Below are 19,982 nucleotides of genomic sequence, written 5' to 3' on the forward strand. Positions count from 1 at the left end.
ATGTTGGGTTTTTAAAAATGGCGCCGGAGGAGCAAGCGCCATAGCAACTGGGTGACTGCTGTTTCACACAGCGGAAAGCCAGTCATTGACATTTAACTCAGATGCCGTGGTCAAATGTGAATAGGAATGTGAAGGTAAAAATAAAAAAGTTATGGCTCCAAAAATGGAAACTGTCTCCGTCAGTAAGGGGTTATGTGCTGCCTACTTAATTTGTACCTATAGCTAGCCAGTGAAGTGATAGAAACATTATGTAGCAAATAATTTTGTTTTATTTACCCTCAGATTGGAAGGTCTAATACTGTACAATATATGCTGACAGCAAGACATTTGGTCCAAAGTCTATGCTAAGGAGAATTGACATTCTGTATGTTAAAATGTCTTAAAGGGAACCTGTTATCAACTTTGTGCTGCCCATACTAATGGCAGAATAAAGTAGAGACAGGTGAGTTGATTTCAGTGGTCTGTCATTTATAAGTTAAAAGTAAGTGGCTGCCGAGAACCAACATCACAATCATTGCAGACTAGGCCTGGAAAAGAGTCTCGACCACCTGAGAAGAGTCCTGGTTATCCATGACTTCCTGCTCTCCCTGCCCACCTGCTGATGACTGACAGTCTTCTACCTAGTTTTCTCCCTTTCTTTCTAGGAGAGAATTGCCAATCATCAGCAGATGGGTGGGGAGAGCAGGAGATTATGAATAACCAGGACTCTTCTCAAGTAGATTTGACTCTTTTCAAGGCCTGGGCTGCAATGATTATGATGCTGGTTCTCAGCAACCACTTACTTTTAGCTCATGAGTGACAAACCAATGAAATCCCAATGAAATCAGCATTTTTTTTTTACTATTTTATGCTGCCTTCAGTGAGGTCAGCATAAAGTTGATGACAGGTTCCCTTTAAAGTGGTTATCCAGGAAAAGATATTGATGACCTATCTTCAGGGCAGGTCATCAATATCAAATTGGCGGGAGTCTGACACCTGGACATCGCCAACCAGCTGTTAGAAGAGACCGGTGCTCCCTGGGAGCTTCTGCCTCTTCCTAGGCCAGTGACATCACTGTACATCAGTCACACAGCCTAGTTACAGCTCAGCCCCATTCAAGTCAATGGGGATAAGCTGCAATACCAAGCACAACTGCTGTACTATGTAGGGCGCTGTGCTTGGAAAGCTGCTGGGAAATGGCTGCGCTCACTAGACCTCCATTGAGCACGACGACTCCCTGAAACAGCTGATCGGTGGTGGTGCTGGGACTCAGACCCCCTGACGATCATTATTTCATGATAACCCCTTTAACTTTATAGATGTGTCATAATATTACAGTTAGGCCCTTATATATTTGTACACTGACACCATTTTTTTTTTACCTGTTTACTAAAACATATTCAAGTTATAATTATATAATGGACATGGACATAAAGGTCAGACTTTTATCTTTCATTTAGGGTATCCACATTAAAATTGGATGAAGGGTTTAGGAGTTTCAGCTCCTTAACATAAGGAACCCTGTTTTTAAAGGGACCAAAAGTAATTGGACAATTGACTTAAAGGCTGTTTCATGGGCAGGTGTAAGCAATTCATTCATTATTTCATTCTCAATTAAGCACATGAAAGGCCTGGAGTTGATTTGAGGTGTGGTGCTTGCATTTTGAAGATTTTGCTGAGAAGTAAACATGCGGTCAAAGTGCAGCGTCCCACTAGCTTATGTGGGAACTGCAAAAGCTTTTTGTTATCGTCTGTATATTATGCTGTATTGTGTCATCCTGTGATGTTCCTATTTACCAGGCTGTCAGGTGTACTACATACATCCACCACTAGATGGGGGTAGCACCATAGTATAAATAGTGTAGGTCAGGCCTAGTTAGGGGAGATTGTGGGTTCTCTCTAAGGAGATGGAATGAGGAGCTACAGGGGGAAGGAGAGGTTCCCTCTTCTCCCAGCTCTCTGGAGCTTCATGGCCCAGAGAAACCATCACAGACCTTAATATCTAAACCAGAAAGACAGGCTGGGGGAAGTCTACCCTTATTCTTTGAGAGCAACAAGTGGATTCCTGATAGTTAGTGGATAAAAACAAAGGAAGGACAAAGCCATCGTTATAGGCTCTAGGTGCCTTTGTAATTTGGTGAAGGACTTAATAGCTTCAGGCAGCCTAAGGCCTCATGCACACGACCGTTGTGTGCATCCGTGGCCGTTGTGCCGTTTTCCGTTTTTTTTTCGCGGACCCATTGACTTTCAATGGGTCCGTGGAAAAATCGGAAAATGCAGCGTTTTGCAGCCGAGACCGTGATCCGTGTATCCTGTCCGTCAAAAAAATAAGACCTGTCCTATTTTTTTGACGGACAACGGTTCACAGACCCATTCAAGTCAATGGGTCTGTGAAAGAACACGGATGCACACAAGATTGGCATCCGTGTCCGTGATCCGTGGCCGTAGGTTACTTTAATACAGACGGATCCGAAGATCCGTCTGCATAAAAGCTTTTTCAGAGCTCAGTTTTCACTTCGTGAAAACTCAGATCCGACAGTATATTCTAACACAGAGGCGTTCCCATGGTGATGGGGACGCTTCAGGTTAGAATATACTAAAAGAACTGTGTACATGACTGCCCCCTGCTGCCTGGCAGGTCATTAAGCAATGCGCCGCACAGACCTGTCACTTACCAGAAGGAGGAACTCCCGGCTGGACGCAGACATCGCAGCTCGCAGGTAAGTATAATGCTTCTACAAATTGCTAAGTAACCTTGGCAACCGGGACTGCAGTAGCGTCCTGGTTGCCATGGTTACCGATCGGAGCCCCAGCGATTAAACTGGGACTCCGATCGGTACTCTCCGCTGCCATTAATGATGGGGGGGAGATTTTAATTAGGAGGGGGAGGGAGGGGAGAGGGCCCACTGGCCACCAACGAGTTAACTACAGGGAAGGGAGGGGGGGGCCCACTGGCCACCAACGAGTAAACTACAGGGGAGGGAGGGGGTCCGGCAGCACTGGCCACCAACGAGTTAACTACAGGGGAGTGAGGGGGGCCCACTGGCCACCAACGAGTTAACTACAGGGGAGGGAGGGGGGCCAGCCGCACTGGACAACAAAGAGTTAACTACAGGGGAGGGAGGGGGGCCCACTGGCCACCAATGAGTTAACTACAGGGGAGGGAGGGGGGGGCCGGCCGCACTGGCCACCAATGTGTTAACTACAGGGGGGGCTGCCCCCTGCTGCCTGGCAGCATCTGCCAGGCAGCAGGGGGCAGTCATGTACACAGTTCTTTTAGTATATTCTAACCTGAAGCGTCCCCATCACCATGGGAACGCCTCTGTGTTAGAATATACTGTCGGATTTGAGTTTCACAATCTAACTCATATCCGACAGTATATTCTAACATAGAGGCGTTCCCATGGTGATGGGGACGCTTCAAGTTAAAATATACCATCGGATTGGAGAAATCTCCGATCCTATGGTATATTAACTCCTGACTTTACATTGAAAGTCAATGGGGGACGGATCCGTTTGAAATTGCACCATATTGTGTCAACGTCAAACGGATCCGTCCCCATTGACTTGCATTGTAATTCAGGACGCATCCGTTTGGCTCTGCACGGCCAGGCGGACACCAAAACGACTTTTTTTTCATGTCCGTAGATCCTCCAAAAATCAAGGAAGACCCACGGACGAAAAAACGGTCACGGATCACGGAAAAACTGAACCCGTTTTTGCTGACCGCAAAAAAATACGGTTGTGTGCATGAGGCCTAACCGTTATTTTAAAGACAGATAAGGATTCTGTCATATCACTTGTGTGGAAGCTCAGGATTGGGACTACCTCAACTATGACTGAAGCAAGGTCAAGAGCTGTTTTCTCAGTGAGTACATAACTTATCACCCTAGCCTGACACAGTATCATCAGCACAGCCTGTTACTAGGATTTGTCACATCCTACTTGCATGTGTATCAGAGACTGTTTTATTGCTGGATGTAAACTGTTACCAAGAAGCTGGTTAAAGTAGAGTTTACCATTGGATTTAAACCTGCCTCATTCTTCCAACTCCACACCACTATTACCCTCAACCTCTTGCACCATAAAGGTGCTGGCGTCATGACATTATTTAAACCAGGGGCCCAGCCGCCCAGGCACTCAACAACCATTTACCATCAAGGGCACCTCAATCACCACCTGGCCAGTGTCCCCTGTAACTGAGTGTGCCCCTGAGAATCCAGTGCTGTTCTCCCCTTCACTGCACTGCTGGCCCAGGGAGGCGTCTGCTAAACCGTGAGTAACCGATGAATTGTATGTACATTCCGGCCCACCGTGCACCTCACGTGTTCTACCTTTGTGGATTGGCACGTTGCAAAAGGAGCTCTCCATGCAGGTAAAACATCCGAGAAATTGCTACACTATTAGGAGTGGCAAAATCTACAGTTTGGTACATCCTGAGAAAGAAATAAAGCACTGGTGACCTCAACAATGCAAAAATACCTGGATACCCATGGAAGACAACAGTGGTTAGATGATCGCTGAATAATTATCATGGTAAAGAGAAACCCCTTTACAACAGCCAACCAAGTGAACAACACTTTCCAGGATATAGGCATATCAATATCTAAATCTACCATAAAGAGAAGACTTCATGAAAGTAAATACGGAGGGTTCACTTCACGGTGCAAGCCACTGATAAGCCTCAAGAATAAGAAGGCTAGATTGGACTTTGCTTAAAAAAAATCTTAAAAAGCCAGCACACATCTGGAAGAACATTCTTTGGGCAGATGAAAACAAGATCAACCTCTACCAGAATGATGGAAAGAAACAAGTATTGTGAAGACATGGTACAGCTCATGATCCGAAGCATGCCACATCATCTGTAAAACACTGCGGAGGCAGTGTGATGGCTTTGGCACGCATGGCTGCCAGTGGCACTGGGTCCCTAGTGTTTATTGATGATGTGACACAGGACAGAAGCAGCTTGATGAATTCTGGGGTTTTCAAAGTCATACTGTGTGCTCAAATCCAGCCAAATTCAGCCAAACGGATTGGTCGGCGTATCATAATACAGATGGACAGTGACCCCAAACATAAAGCCAAAGCAACCCAGGAGTTTATTAAAACAAAATAGTGGAATATTCTTAAATGGCCAAGTCGGTCATCTGATCTGAACCCAATAGAGCATGCATTTCACTTGCTAAAGACTAAACTTTGTTGTATGCCCCTTTGGCATAATCATTATTTACAGGCCTTAGAGAAATTGGCTAGGTATCAGTATTGGCAAAAGAATAATATTTGTTATTTGGCACAGGTTGTCGTGAATGGTCATATCTTTTTCTCATTCTGAGTTAGCTCACAGGGAAGATATTCCTAATCTATCTTGGTTTCGGTATTTTCAGTTACGTTCGGCACTTTCTAGTATAAAAGATAAATCCCTTTTTCACATAGATACCTCTTTTTTGCATGATTCAATAGTAAAGGAAGCACAGAGGGTTAAGATTTCTCAATGTTATAAATATTTACTTAAAGCACGTTTTATTAATGTACACTCTCCTGGGCAAGAGGCCTGGAAAAGGGAATGCCCAATGATTCAAATGGATGAATGGGATAATATATTGTTGAATGTAGGATTAGTTTCTCACAATTTTAATCACGTATTGGTTCAATTTAATATTTTACACAGAGTTTATGTTACACCCATATAGCTTAAAAAACAGAATCTTAGAAATACTTCTAATTGTCTACGGTGTGATTCTCCTGAGGCCAATTACCTACACATGTTTTGGACTTGTATACAACTTAAGGAATTCTGGGGGGCAATAAATTATGATACCCAAAAGCTGAAAGTGGTGATCCCATTTATGGTAGAGTCTTGGATTCTGAGAGATCTTACTAAGGTTGGGTGCCATAAGTACAAATGGATTATTTTATGTAAAATAATGTTCTTGGTAAGACTTTTGATTGCACGGGCTTGGTTTTCATCTAATACTCCAAGTATGAATGCATGGTTAAACCTCGTTAATAAGATTAAAAGATATGAAATTATCTTATATAAACAAAGAAACACAGAGGATAAATGGTTTAAGATATGGGGAGAATGGAATGTTTAATTTTTCCTGCCTCAACCCTCTCACTATCCCCCTCCCGTCCTTTTTTGTCGGGGGGGTTGATGGGAGACGCATCGCAAAGGGGTGGGAGTTTGGGAGGGAATTGGGGGGGTTAAGGAAATAGAAATTATAATTCTGATTTGTTATTTTGTATGGAAATATTAATGTTTGAAATAAAAATAAAAAAATAAAGAATAAGGCAAGAGTTTCATTGCTAGATGCAGTTGGCTTTTTCAGATTTTTAAGATACAGTATGTTTGTGTAATAAAAGTTGTAAAATGGAAAAAAAATGCTGCAGTAAAGGCCTGGCAGAGCATTAAAAAGGGGGAAACACAGCGTCTGGGGATGTCCATGAGTTCAAGACTTCAGGCAGTCATTGCCAACAAAGGGGTTTCAACCAAGAATTGGAAATTAACATTTTATTTACAATTATTTAATTCGTCCAATTACTTTTGAGCCCCTGGAATGAAGGGATTGAGTTTAAAAAATGATTTAGTTCCTCACATTTTTATGCAATCATTTTGTTCAACCCACTGAATTAAAGTTGAAAATCTGAACTTCAACTGCATCTGAATTGTTTTGTTCAAAATCCATTGTGGTAATGTACAGAACAAAAATTTGAAATATGTTGTGTCTGTCCAAATATTTATGGACCTAACTGTACTTATTACAATATACGTAATATTATATAGCAGACTGTTTCCTGATGGGATAAGCCACATTTTCTGTAAAAATACATTTTATATGATTTAAAAAAATATAAAAAACATGTATTTTGAAAGATATGTACATTAAAAAATATATTTCAAGCACAAAATCACCAAGTCTTTTTTTATTGTGATTTCCAGTTCTGCGGTTTATCAAATCAGTGGTTAAAAATGACCTGTCCCCTCTTTTGAAAACGTCTGTTTTAGCAACCACTTGAGTCCCCCATGTAATAACTATTCTGGAGTATCTATTCTTATGCCTCTGTAATATTCCTGAAAGAACTTATGAATTAACTACTAGTAGTCTGCAATGAAGATCCAGCTGAGTGTTGCAAACTACTAGTAGAATAATAAAATAATGACATAACACAGAAGTGTAATTACATAGGTAATACAAGTAACAGGGGCTTTGCTAGGAGTCGGGGTCCAAGCCCCAATGAATATGGCCCAATTTTCTAAGTCCGCTCCGGCCCCATTCACTATAATTGGGCAGGCCGGAGGTCTGGCCGCAGCACGGCAAACATGCCGAGAGGCGTCTGTAATAAAACTGCAGCATGCTGTAGTTTTTTTCAGCACACCTCTCGGCATGTTTGCCGTACTCCCTGGGAAGTCTACCCTCCCCGAGCACACTGCATTTTGCTGTATTTGCTATACAGAGCACATACAGTACCTCTCACATCCAGGGTGTCACAAGTGAAGTCTCCTCTGATGTAGATCTTCTCTGTTATCATCTTCTCCACTCGGTCCAGACAACTTCGCTCAGCCGCCTCATCTCTGCAGAGTGTGACACACAGACCACAGACATCTTAGCTTCCTCACTTTTCTATCATTATCCCCCAACCTGGAGTCCCCACAGTGTTCTCCTGCTGCTCGCTGTGCTCCCCAATACCCCCAAATACTATCCTGAAGAAAAATGAGTGCTGTACAGATAGCCCTTCCCATAGTAATAGTGCTCCTCGCAGTCACACCAATAGCAATTCCCTTCTAGTATACCCTACTTAGTAATACTGCCCCCTACAGTGCCCCCAACAGTGATAATTCTTCCCAAGAGTGCCTCCATTAGTAGAAGAGTAGAAGAGCCCTTCAGTAATAATAATGCCATTACAGACCCCTCAGTACTAATAAGCCCCCCCCCATAGTGCCATAGTGCTCTTTGTAGAAATAAGGCTGATCTATAAGACCCTCCTTTAGAGCCCCCAGTAGTAATAAGAATGCCTAATGTCCCCTGGATTTAAAATGCCCCCACAGTGCCCCCAGTATTTATTTTGTCCCCTCCTGTTATAATGCTCTCCCCTGAAGTGCCCCCTGTAGTTATATTCCTCCTCTTCTCTTAGTGTCCTCACAAATTATAATTCCTCAACCCCACCACCATACAGTTCCATGTAAATAACACTATTTCCCTCCCTCCGCTATAGAGTCCCATGTAAATAACATCACACCATCTCTTCAGCCCCCTACAATATACAGTCCCATGTAAATAACATTCCTCTCTGTCTACAGCCCCCTCCAAAATATAGTTCGATGTAAATAACATCACACCTTCCCACAGCCGCCATCAACATATAGTCCCATGTAAATAACATCACTCCCTCGCCCAGCCACCATCAATATTCAGTCCCATGTAATAACATCACTCCCTCCCACAGCTGCCTCCAACATACAGCCCCATGTAAATAACATCACCCCCTCCTCCAGCCACCATCAGCATACAGTCCCATGTAAATAACACCACTCCCTTCCCAGCCACCATCAATATACAGTCCCATGTAAATAACATCACTCCCTCCCACAGCCACCATCAATATACAGTACCATGTAAATAACATCACTCCATCCCACAGCCACCATCAATATACAGTCCCATGTAAATAACATCACACCCTCCCATAGCCGCAATCAACATACAGCCCCATGTAAATAACATTACTCCTGAACATTTAGTCCCATGATAACATCCCTCCCTTCAGCCCTAACATACAGTCCCAGTTAAATAACCACAACTCCCAGCATTGCTCTGACTCTCTGATATACAGACATCACCACAGCTTCTTCTCCTCTTCACTGCCGTCCTCTCCTGCACTGGTCACAAGATGGTGACATCATCGCAGGTCCTTCTCAACCCCTGCCTTCTGCACTGATCACATGATCTGTGCTGTCATCACAGGTCCTTCAGATCTTGCAGTGCATTAGATTTAATTGTATTGCCGTCGTGAGGACGGCAACACAGTTGCATCTGCCTGGCAGGTAGTATATTCGGGGCCTGGGACAAAACATTAGGGACCCAGGCCCAAATGTTTTAGCCTAGCAACGCCCCTGACAAGTAGTTTCTAAAACAGACATGTCCACAGAGGTTATTGGTACTCTTTAACCCCAAAACACCTTTAAGTATAGTTATAGGTATTTTCTGTTCACATACTGACAATGATAACTTTGTCTTTTAATGTTTGTGCCAACTTAGAATAACCTTATTTGAGAAATATGGGAGGGGGGATTCTGACATAATTTGTATTTATAATATTTTCACAAAGTAAAAAAAAGAAAAAATATATATTATTATTGCTGTATATAGACTATAGTCTTCAAACTTTTAAGTTAATAAGTGGGGTCTCCCCTTTTAAGGAGGGAGCTCTGCTTTTAGGCAGGGGTAGCCACATGGATAGCGACTTCCTGATTAAAGCAACCATGAGTAAATACGGGATAAATAATCATATACAATATAGCCTGTTTTCTACCCAGGATATTGACACACACTAAAAAAGGACCTTATATTTCTGATAATTTGTGATCACATTAGTGGACACTGGATAAATTGAGTATTAGTATTATTACTATAATTTTTGTGGGGATTTTTGTTTTCGTCTATTATCATTATTTTAATTGATTAATTAAAGGTTATATTTTAAAGGGTATTTACAAATACAGTGATAGATCATAACTACAGTACAGTACTGTCCTGAGCCCCTTCAGAGTCAGTGCAAGAAATATACAAAGACAGTGTCACGAGTTGGAGGTCCCAGGAGAGACCACCGCGTCGTCAAGCAATAAACGAAAATCAGGTACAGACACATAAGAGTTTATTGCACAAACAGAAACATGGAAAGCAGCACAGATAAAACATGAGCTCTATGTACCGTCAGCACAGTGGGAGAAAACCCCCACTGCGCCACTGTCTAGTAATACTCCAGAGGGGCGTAACTAAGCAACTCCTGGTTTTCACTAGAGCCCTAGATGGTAGGGTTAGACTTAGCCGCAGGAAGTTGCCAGGGTCCACTCTGGAGCGTGACCTAGACAGTGACAGCAGGAGCGAATGGACAACAGGTACCAGAAGGTACCGACGGCACATAGGCATACATAACATACAGGTAAATACAAAACAGGGAAAATAATAACACAAGCAGGAGTTCATGCAAGGGAGCAGGAGTGGCAATGAGCAGAGAAGGACTTGCTCCACCAGTAGTAAACTGAATGGCCTTGTCATGCCACTCTGCTGCAAAGGCTTGCTGAACACAGACATATGAATACAAAACAGGGGAACTTATAATACAAGCAGGAGTTTACGCAAGGGAGCAGGAGTGGCAATGAGCAGAGAAGGACTTGCTCCACCAGTAGTAAACTGCATGGCCTTGTCATGCCACTCTGCTGCAAAGGCATGACAAAACAGAGGAACTAATAATACGAGCAGGAGTTCACGCAAGGGAGCAGGAGTGGCAATGAGCAGAGAAGGACTTGCTCCACCAGAAGTAAACTGCATGGCCTTGTCATGCCACTCTGCTGCAAAGGCTTGCTGAACACAGACATCAGAATAAACACAAAGTAACCAAAACATAACTGACAGAACAGATAACAGAAAGACAGGAAGGAAGACATCACACATCAGGAGAGCTGACCCAGAACTGAGGAAACCTCAGCCTTATATACAGGTTCCATGGGTGCAGCAGAGAGACCACACCCATGGAGCAGACAGCGGAACAAAGCTGCAGCGAGAGCATAGACAGAAGGTCACAGCCAGCGGTAATGACTGTGACAGACAGCATCACATAATGTTACAATAATGACTACCCCTGATACTAACAGGACACTAGTAAGGATGAGGCTTAATAAAGTTAACATGTAACGTTACATCAGGTTTATGTCCGTCAGGCATATTTTGATCAGAAAAATTCTCCTCTTTCACCTCATTTAACAAAAGGCGCATGCTATTTTTAAAATGTGTATTTTGTAATTGTAGGCTAATGATCCGTCATTTTATAAACAAATGCCTTAAAATGAGATGTTTAATTGTGTTTGCGACAATGCATCTGTGCTAAACTGATTTTGCATCTGATTTCTTAAGGCCGATATAAGTCATTTTATTGCTAAAATTGTGACTTTTTGATTAAAAGTCACATCTGTCTGATTTGCCATGCGCCAATTTTAACAATTTGCCCTACCACAGAAGCAAGCTTAATCTACCCCTACATTTTGTGACTTTTAAGCGGAATATAAGTTAATAAATGAGGCGTGGTATTTGCCAATTTGGTAGCCCTGCCCACTTTGACATTGAAAACACATTTTAGGCGAGTTTCATTCTTTCTGGTGACAAATAAGGAGAAAATATTTGGCGCAAATCAAAGCGCCATGATTTCTGGCATATTTTACACCATCATTTTGACGTAATATGATTAGTAAATGTCCTCCATTGTGTAAGTTTACATTTTCACCTCAGTGGGAGCAGCTTAGCTGTGTGCCCCAACCACTGATATGTATGTACAAAGAGGTACTTGCTATACAGCTGACTCAGTTACTTACCTTGGAGTCATGGAGATAGCAGCCACTAGATGCTGTAATGTGGAAAATATGTAGTAACCGGAAATAAAAGGGAGCAGAAAGCATGTATAATGTAAAAGCTCGGAACACATATAAATATCATGTGTTGGCTGATTTTTCATTTTTGACCGGAGTGGTCATTTAATATTAATTTATTTACTTTAAAATTCAAAACGGTTTTATCTATTTATACTCACATTTAGGAAATGAAGTGATCATAAGAGACATGGAATAATAGATGAAATGTATAAATTAAATTACCAATGACACTAGTATAAAAAGGAGAGCAATTTTATGTCATCTTATCAATATTTTATTCATTATCTGACCTTTTTTATTTTATCTTCACCTTGCTTCTCCTATTGCTCTATTGCTCATTGCACACCAATTAAGCCATAGTTATAGAATAAAAGTTTTACAACCCCCAGGTAGTAAATTAATATATTCTATACATCTCTACAAGTCTCTAAAATCCATCTAAAAAGGTGCAGTTCTACAGATGTGTGGGGTCATTTATCAAGCTGGTGTAAAGTAGAACTGACTTGGAATCCAATCAGATTCCACCTTTCATTTTCCAAAGAAGCTGTCTAAAATAATAGGTGGAGTCAGATTGGTTACTATGGGCAACTAAGACAATTCTACTTTACACCAGTTTGATAAATGACTCCATTGGTGTCTATATTTACCTTCCCGCTTGCTGCAGAAATGGTAGGGCAAAACAGCTTGAATAAGGTCCGGCTGGTGCCACTCAGCAGACCATGCTCTCCTGAGGCAACCAGTGGTACCCTAGGGCTTACATGATATGTCTGCATAGTCTCCCGATTGTATATCAGGGAACCATTTCAACATTAAGCGTACAAAATACAAATGAAAATTTAAAACAATTCAACCCATAATACATGGGTCCACTATTTGACATTATTTTCCACAAAATAATTCAACGTGTATATCTTTAGATTTTTTTGGATGCAGATATATCCTTCTAATACAGCTATAAAACATGGTATGAATGGCACCTTAGTTTTACATTTCATTGGCATGTTTGTAGTATGGTGTTGTAGGTATTCTGTGTCCCGACTTATTGCGCCTTCATGAGGCACCATATTCTCATTTAGAAACATTGCTTTTAGGGAAGAACAACTCTGTAATATGTCATGTAAGAGAGAATAAAACAATATGACTAGTGTTGAGCGAACAGTTCGAGCATAGTTCGGTTCGGTTCGTAAAAGTTCGGGTTCGGGTTCGTCGTTCGGCATGTATTTTGGCGCATTTTGAAAGGCTGCAAAGCAGCCAATCAACATGCATCATACTACTTGCCCTAAGATGCCATCGCAGCCATGCCTACTATTGGCAAGGCTGTGATTGGCCAAGTGCAGCATGTGACTCAGCCTGTTATAAGCTTGTGCGCACGTCGGGACGTGCTCACTCCCGATGTGAATAGAACAGGGTTAGACGCAGCTGATGCTAGGGCGAGAATAGGCAGGGATAATTGAATAACTGGAAGCAAATTTCTCTCCTCCACCTGTGATTCATCTGAACAACTGCAGCTGAGCTGCTTTTTTGATAGGGATTGGCTATTTTTAGAGTGGCCAGAGTGATTTTTCCATCCACATGTACCCGGGCTGACCGCCGGCCGCCATTTTGCGACTTGTAGTGCTGCAGCAGAAGCTGCCACAGTGTGCATTCCAAAGCTCCAAACAAGTCAGACATCTACACCTGGGATTCAGACTAATAGCGATTTAGCAGCACAGTCCAAGGCTATTTTTTTTAAAGGTTGTGCAGACCATTTTGTGGCACATGTTACTGGGCTGATAGGCGGCGGCTATCTTGGGACTAGTGCTGCAGCACAATCTCTCCCAACGTCCATTAATCACTTGTAATAGTGGTCTGTGCCATAGAAATCCTACATCAGGGACTTGGGTGTGCTTGTGTCACCCCTACTAATACCAGTCCACCTGTAATCCATAGAGTGAAAAGCCATAAAGTATTCCAGTGAGGGAATTTTTTTTTTATTTAAAAAAGGCCAAGTTAGTTTATCTGGCGTTCAATATACTAGATACAGTTAGGCCTGCGTTTCATACATCTGGAATTAGCAAACTAATGTGCTGGGGTTGGGAAAACATATATGTACCCATACTAGAATCTGTCAAAGAAAGCGGTACTCACATATAACAGTCATTCCATCTGTAATCCATACAGTCAAAAGACTGAAAGTATTCCAGTGAGGGAATTTTTTTTATTTAAAAAAGGCCAAGTTAGTTTATCTGGCGTTCAATATACTAGATACAGTTAGGCCTGCGTTTCATACATCTGGAATTAGCAAACTAATGTGCTGGGGTTGGGAAAACATATATGTACCCATACTAGAATCTGTCAAAGAAAGCGGTACTCACATATAACAGTCATTCCATCTGTAATCCATACAGTCAAAAGACTGAAAGTATTCCAGTGAGGGAATTTTTTTTTTATTTAAAAAAGGCCAAGTTAGTTTATCTGGCGTTCAATATACTAGATACAGTTAGGCCTGGGTTTCATACATCTGGAATTAGCAAACTAATGTGCTGGGGTTGGGAAAACATATATGTACCCATACTAGAATCTGTCAAAGAAAGCGGTACTCACATATAACAGTCATTCCATCTGTAATCCATACAGTCAAAAGACTGAAAGTATTCCAGTGAGGGAATTTTTTTTATTTAAAAAAGGCCAAGTTAGTTTATCTGGCGTTCAATATACTAGATACAGTTAGGCCTGCGTTTCATACATCTGGAATTAGCAAACTAATGTGCTGGGGTTGGGAAAACATATATGTACCCATACTAGAATCTGTCAAAGAAAGCGGTACTCACATATAACAGTCATTCCATCTGTAATCCATACAGTCAAAAGACTGAAAGTATTCCAGTGAGGGAATTTTTTTTATTTAAAAAAGGCCAAGTTAGTTTATCTGGCGTTCAATATACTAGATACAGTTAGGCCTGCGTTTCATACATCTGGAATTAGCAAACTAATTTGCTGGGGTTGGGAAAACATATATGTACCCATACTAGAATCTGTCAAAGAAAGCGGTACTCACATATAACAGTCATTCCATCTGTAATCCATACAGTCAAAAGACTGAAAGTATTCCAGTGAGGGAATTTTTTTTATTTAAAAAAGGCCAAGTTAGTTTATCTGGCGTTCAATATACTAGATACAGTTAGGCCTGCGTTTCATACATCTGGAATTAGCAAACTAATGTGCTGGGGTTGGGAAAACATATATGTACCCATACTAGAATCTGTCAAAGAAAGCGGTACTCACATATAACAGTCATTCCATCTGTAATCCATACAGTCAAAAGACTGAAAGTATTCCAGTGAGGGAATTTTTTTTATTTAAAAAAGGCCAAGTTAGTTTATCTGGCGTTCAATATACTAGATACAGTTAGGCCTGCGTTTCATACATCTGGAATTAGCAAACTAATTTGCTGGGGTTGGGAAAACATATATGTACCCATACTAGAATCTGTCAAAGAAAGCGGTACTCACATATAACAGTCATTCCATCTGTAATCCATACAGTCAAAAGACTAAAAGTATTCCAGTGAGGGAATTTTTTTTATTTAAAAAAGGCCAAGTTAGTTTATCTGGCGTTCAATATACTAGATACAGTTAGGCCTGCGTTTCATACATCTGGAATTAGCAAACTAATTTGCTGGGGTTGGGAAAACATATATGTACCCATACTAGAATCTGTCAAAGAAAGCGGTACTCACATATAACAGTCATTCCATCTGTAATCCATACAGTCAAAAGACTGAAAGTATTCCAGTGAGGGAATTTTTTTTTTATTTAAAAAAGGCCAAGTTAGTTTATCTGGCGTTCAATATACTAGATACAGTTAGGCCTGCGTTTCATACATCTGGAATTAGCAAACTAATGTGCTGGGGTTGGGAAAACATATATGTACCCATACTAGAATCTGTCAAAGAAAGCGGTACTCACATATAACAGTCATTCCATCTGTAATCCATACAGTCAAAAGACTGAAAGTATTCCAGTGAGGGAATTTTTTTTATTTAAAAAAGGCCAAGTTAGTTTATCTGGCGTTCAATATACTAGATACAGTTAGGCCTGCGTTTCATACATCTGGAATTAGCAAACTAATTTGCTGGGGTTGGGAAAACATATATGTACCCATACTAGAATCTGTCAAAGAAAGCGGTACTCACATATAACAGTCATTCCATCTGTAATCCATACAGTCAAAAGACTGAAAGTATTCCAGTGAGGGAATTTTTTTTATTTAAAAAAGGCCAAGTTAGTTTATCTGGCGTTCAATATACTAGATACAGTTAGGCCTGCGTTTCATACATCTGGAATTAGCAAACTAATTTGCTGGGGTTGGGAAAACATATATGTACCCATACTAGAATCTGTCAAAGAAAGCGGTACTCACATATAACAGTCATTCCATCTGTAATCCATACAGTCAAAAGACTGAAAGTATTCCAGTGAGGGAATTTTTTTTATTTAAAAAAGGCCAAGTTAGTTTATCTGGCGTTCAATATACTAGATACAGTTAGGCCTGCGTTTCATACATCTGGAATTAGCAAACTAATTTGCTGGGGTTGGGAAAACATATATGTACCCATACTAGAATCTGTCAAAGAAAGCGGTACTCACATATAACAGTCATTCCATCTGTAATCCATACAGTCAAAAGACTGAAAGTATTCCAGTGAGGGAATTTTTTTTATTTAAAAAAGGCCAAGTTAGTTTATCTGGCGTTCAATATACTAGATACAGTTAGGCCTGCGTTTCATACATCTGGAATTAGCAAACTAATTTGCTGGGGTTGGGAAAACATATACAGTATGTACCCATACTAGAATCTGTCAAAGAAAGCGGTACTCACATATAACAGTCATTCCATCTGTAATCCATACAGTCAAAAGACTGAAAGTATTCCAGTGAGGGGATTTTGCTTATAAAAAATAATATATTTCATTGTGGTGCGAGTTGAATCGCAACAATGAAGAAAAATACTATTAAGGGACGAGGACGCGGTCGTGGTGGTGTCCGTGGAGCCTCTGTTGCTGGTAGAGGACGTGGCCGTTCGGCCCCAGGCGCACACAGTAGGGAACGAACTCCCTCAACTAGCCGGCAGAATGTACCGCAATATCTCGTGGGGCACAATGCCGCTCTTAGGATGGTAAGGCCTGAGCAGGTACAGGCATTAATCGATTGGGTGGCCGACAGTGCTTCCAGCACGTTCACCACATGGTCTTCCACCCAGTCTTCTGCGGAAAGCGCACAGGTGGCACCTGAAAACCAAGCCCATCAGTCTGTCACATCACCCCCAAGCATATCAGGGAAACGGTCTGAGCCACAAGTTATGCAGCAGTCTCTTCTTCTGTTTGAAGACTCTGCTTCCAGGGTTTCCCAGGGGCGTCCACCTAGCCCTTCCCCAGTGGAGGAAGACATACCATGCACTGACGCACAACCACTTATGTCTCCAGATGAAGAGGACATGGGAATACCACCACAGCAGAGTCACCGACTCTCTGATGATGACGAAACACAGGTGCCCACTGCCGCGTCTTTTTGCAGTGTGCAGACTGAACAGGAGGAGGTCAGGGAGGGAGACTGGGTGGAAGACGATGCAGAGGACGATGAGGTCTTAGACCCCACATGGACTGAAGGTCGTGGCGATGACTTTCACAGTTCAGAGGAAGAGGTAGTGGTGAGACCGAGACAACAGCGAAGCCAAAGAGGGAGCAGGGGGCCAAAGCAGACGAGCCGCCGCCCCCAGAGTTCGCCTGCTACTGGACATCGCCAACAGGGACCCAGCCCCACAAAGGCAGCTTCAAAGAGTTCCCTGGCATGGCACTTCTTTAAACAATGTCCTACCGACAAGACCCGAGTGACTTGCACGCTCTGCCATCAGAGCCTGAGGCGAGGCATTAACGTTCTGAACCTCAGCACAACCTGCATGACCAGGCATCTACATGCAAAGCATGAACTGCAGTGGGGTACACACCTTAAAAACCAGGCACTCGCTGAGGCTCCCCCTGCTCCCTCTACCGCTGCTGCCTCGGCTTCCGCCTCGAGAGGAATGTTGCCACCTGCCGAGCAGCAAACAGAGGATGTGCCACCGCCACCACCACCACCGCCACCGTCAACTAGCGTCTCCACTATATCACACAGCAGCGTTCAGCTCTCAATATCTCAAACCTTAGAGAGGAAGCGCAAATTCCCCCCGAGTCACCCTCGAGCCCTTGGCCTGAACGCCAGCATTTCTAAACTGCTGGCCTTTGAAATGCTGTCATTCCGGCTGGTGGACACAGACAGCTTCAAAAAGCTGATGGCCATGGCTGTCCCGCAGTATGTGGTTCCCAGCCGCCACTACTTCTCCAAGACAGCCGTGCCTTCCCTGCACATGCAAGTGTCCGATAAAATCAAGTGTGCACTGCGCAACGCCATTTGTGGCAAGGTCCACCTAACCACAGATACGTGGACCAGTAAGCACGGCCAGGGACGCTATATCTCACTAACTGCACACTGGATGAATGTAGTGGCGGCTGGGCCCCCGGCGGACAGTTCCTTGGCGCACGTCCTTCCGCCCCCTAGGATCGCAGGGCATCATTCTCTGCCTCCTGTAGCCTCCTCCTCCTACTCGGCTTCCTCCTCCACTGCTTCCACCAGCTCATCCGGTCAGCCACACACCTTCACCACCAACTTCAGCACAGCCCGGGGTAAACGTCAGCAGGCCATTCTGAAACTCATATGTTTGGGGGACAGGCCCCACACCGCACAGGAGTTGTGGCGGGGTATTGAACAACAGACCGACGAGTGGTTTCTGCCGGTGGGCCTCAAGCCAGGCCTGGTGGTATGCGATAATGGGCGAAATCTCGTGGCAGCTCTGGGACTAGCCGGTTTGACGCACATCCCTTGCCTGGCGCATGTGCTGAACTTGGTGGTGCAGAGGTTCATTCACCACTACCCCAACATGTCAGAGCTGCTGCATAAAGTGCGGGCCGTCTGTGCGCGCTTCCGCCGTTCACATCCTGCCGCTGCTCGCCTGTCTGCGCTACAGCGGAACTTCGGCCTTCCCGCTCACCGCCTCATATGCGACGTGCCCACCCGGTGGAACTCCACCTTGCACATGCTGGAGAGACTGTGCGAGCAGCAGCAGGCCATAGTGGAGTTTCAGCTGCAGCACGCTCGCGTCAGTCGTACTGCCGAACAGCACCACTTCACCACCAATGATTGGGCCTCCATGCGAGACCTGTGTGCCCTGCTGCGCTGTTTCGAGTACTCCACCAACATGGCCAGTGGCGATGACACTGTTATCAGCGTTACAATACCACTTCTATGTCTCCTTGAGAAAACACTTAGGGCAATGATGTTAGAGGAGGTGGCCCAGGTGGAGGAGGATGAGGGCTCGTTTCTAACACTTTCGGGCCAGTCTGTTCGAAGTGGCTCAGAGGGAGGTTTGTTTAAGCAGCAGAGGACAGGTTCACAAGTCGCCAGCCAAGGCACTGTACTGGAGGACGAGGAGGATGAGGAGGAGGAGGTGGAGGGGGATGAGGATGACGCAAGTTCACAGCGGGGTGGCAGCCCAGGCCCATCACTGGTGCGTGGCTGGGGGGATACGGTGGACGATGACGATACGCCTCCCACAGAGGACAGCTTGTCCTTACCCATGGGTAGCCTGGCCCACATGAGCGAATATATGCTCCAATGCCTGCGCAACGACAGCAGAGTTGCCCACGTTTTAACGTGTGCAGACTACTGGGTGGCCACCCTGCTGGATCCCCGGTATAAAGACAATGTGCCCACTTTAATTCCTGAACTGGAGCGCGACCGTAAGATGCGCGAGTACAAGCACACGCTGATAGAGGCGCTCTTGAGAGCATTCCCACATGTCACAGGGGAACAGGTGGAAGGTGAAGGCAGAGGAGTGGCAAGAGGTCGCCAACGCAGCTGTGTCACGGCCAGCTCATCTGAGGGCAGGGTTAGCATGGCAGAAATGTGGAAAAGTTTTGTCTCCACGCCACAGCTATCTGCACCGACACCTGATACGGAACGTGTTAGCAGGAGGCAGCATTTCACTAACATGGTTGAACAGTATGTCTGCACACCCCTCCACATCCTGACGGATGGTTCGGCCCCATTCAACTACTGGGTTTCGAAATTGTCCACGTGGCCAGAGTTAGCATGTTATGCCTTGGAGGTGCTTTCCTGCCCGGCGGCCAGCGTTTTATCTGAACGCGTATTCAGCACGGCAGGGGGCGTCATTACTGACAAGCGCAGCCGCCTGTCCACAGCCAACGTGGACAAGCTGACCTTCATAAAGATGAACCAGGCATGGATCCCACAGGACCTGTCCCTCCCTTGTGCAGAGTAGTCCT

This window comes from Bufo bufo, chromosome 4, assembly GCF_905171765.1.
Source record: "Bufo bufo chromosome 4, aBufBuf1.1, whole genome shotgun sequence".
NCBI classification, from domain to species: Eukaryota; Metazoa; Chordata; class Amphibia; order Anura; family Bufonidae; genus Bufo; species Bufo bufo.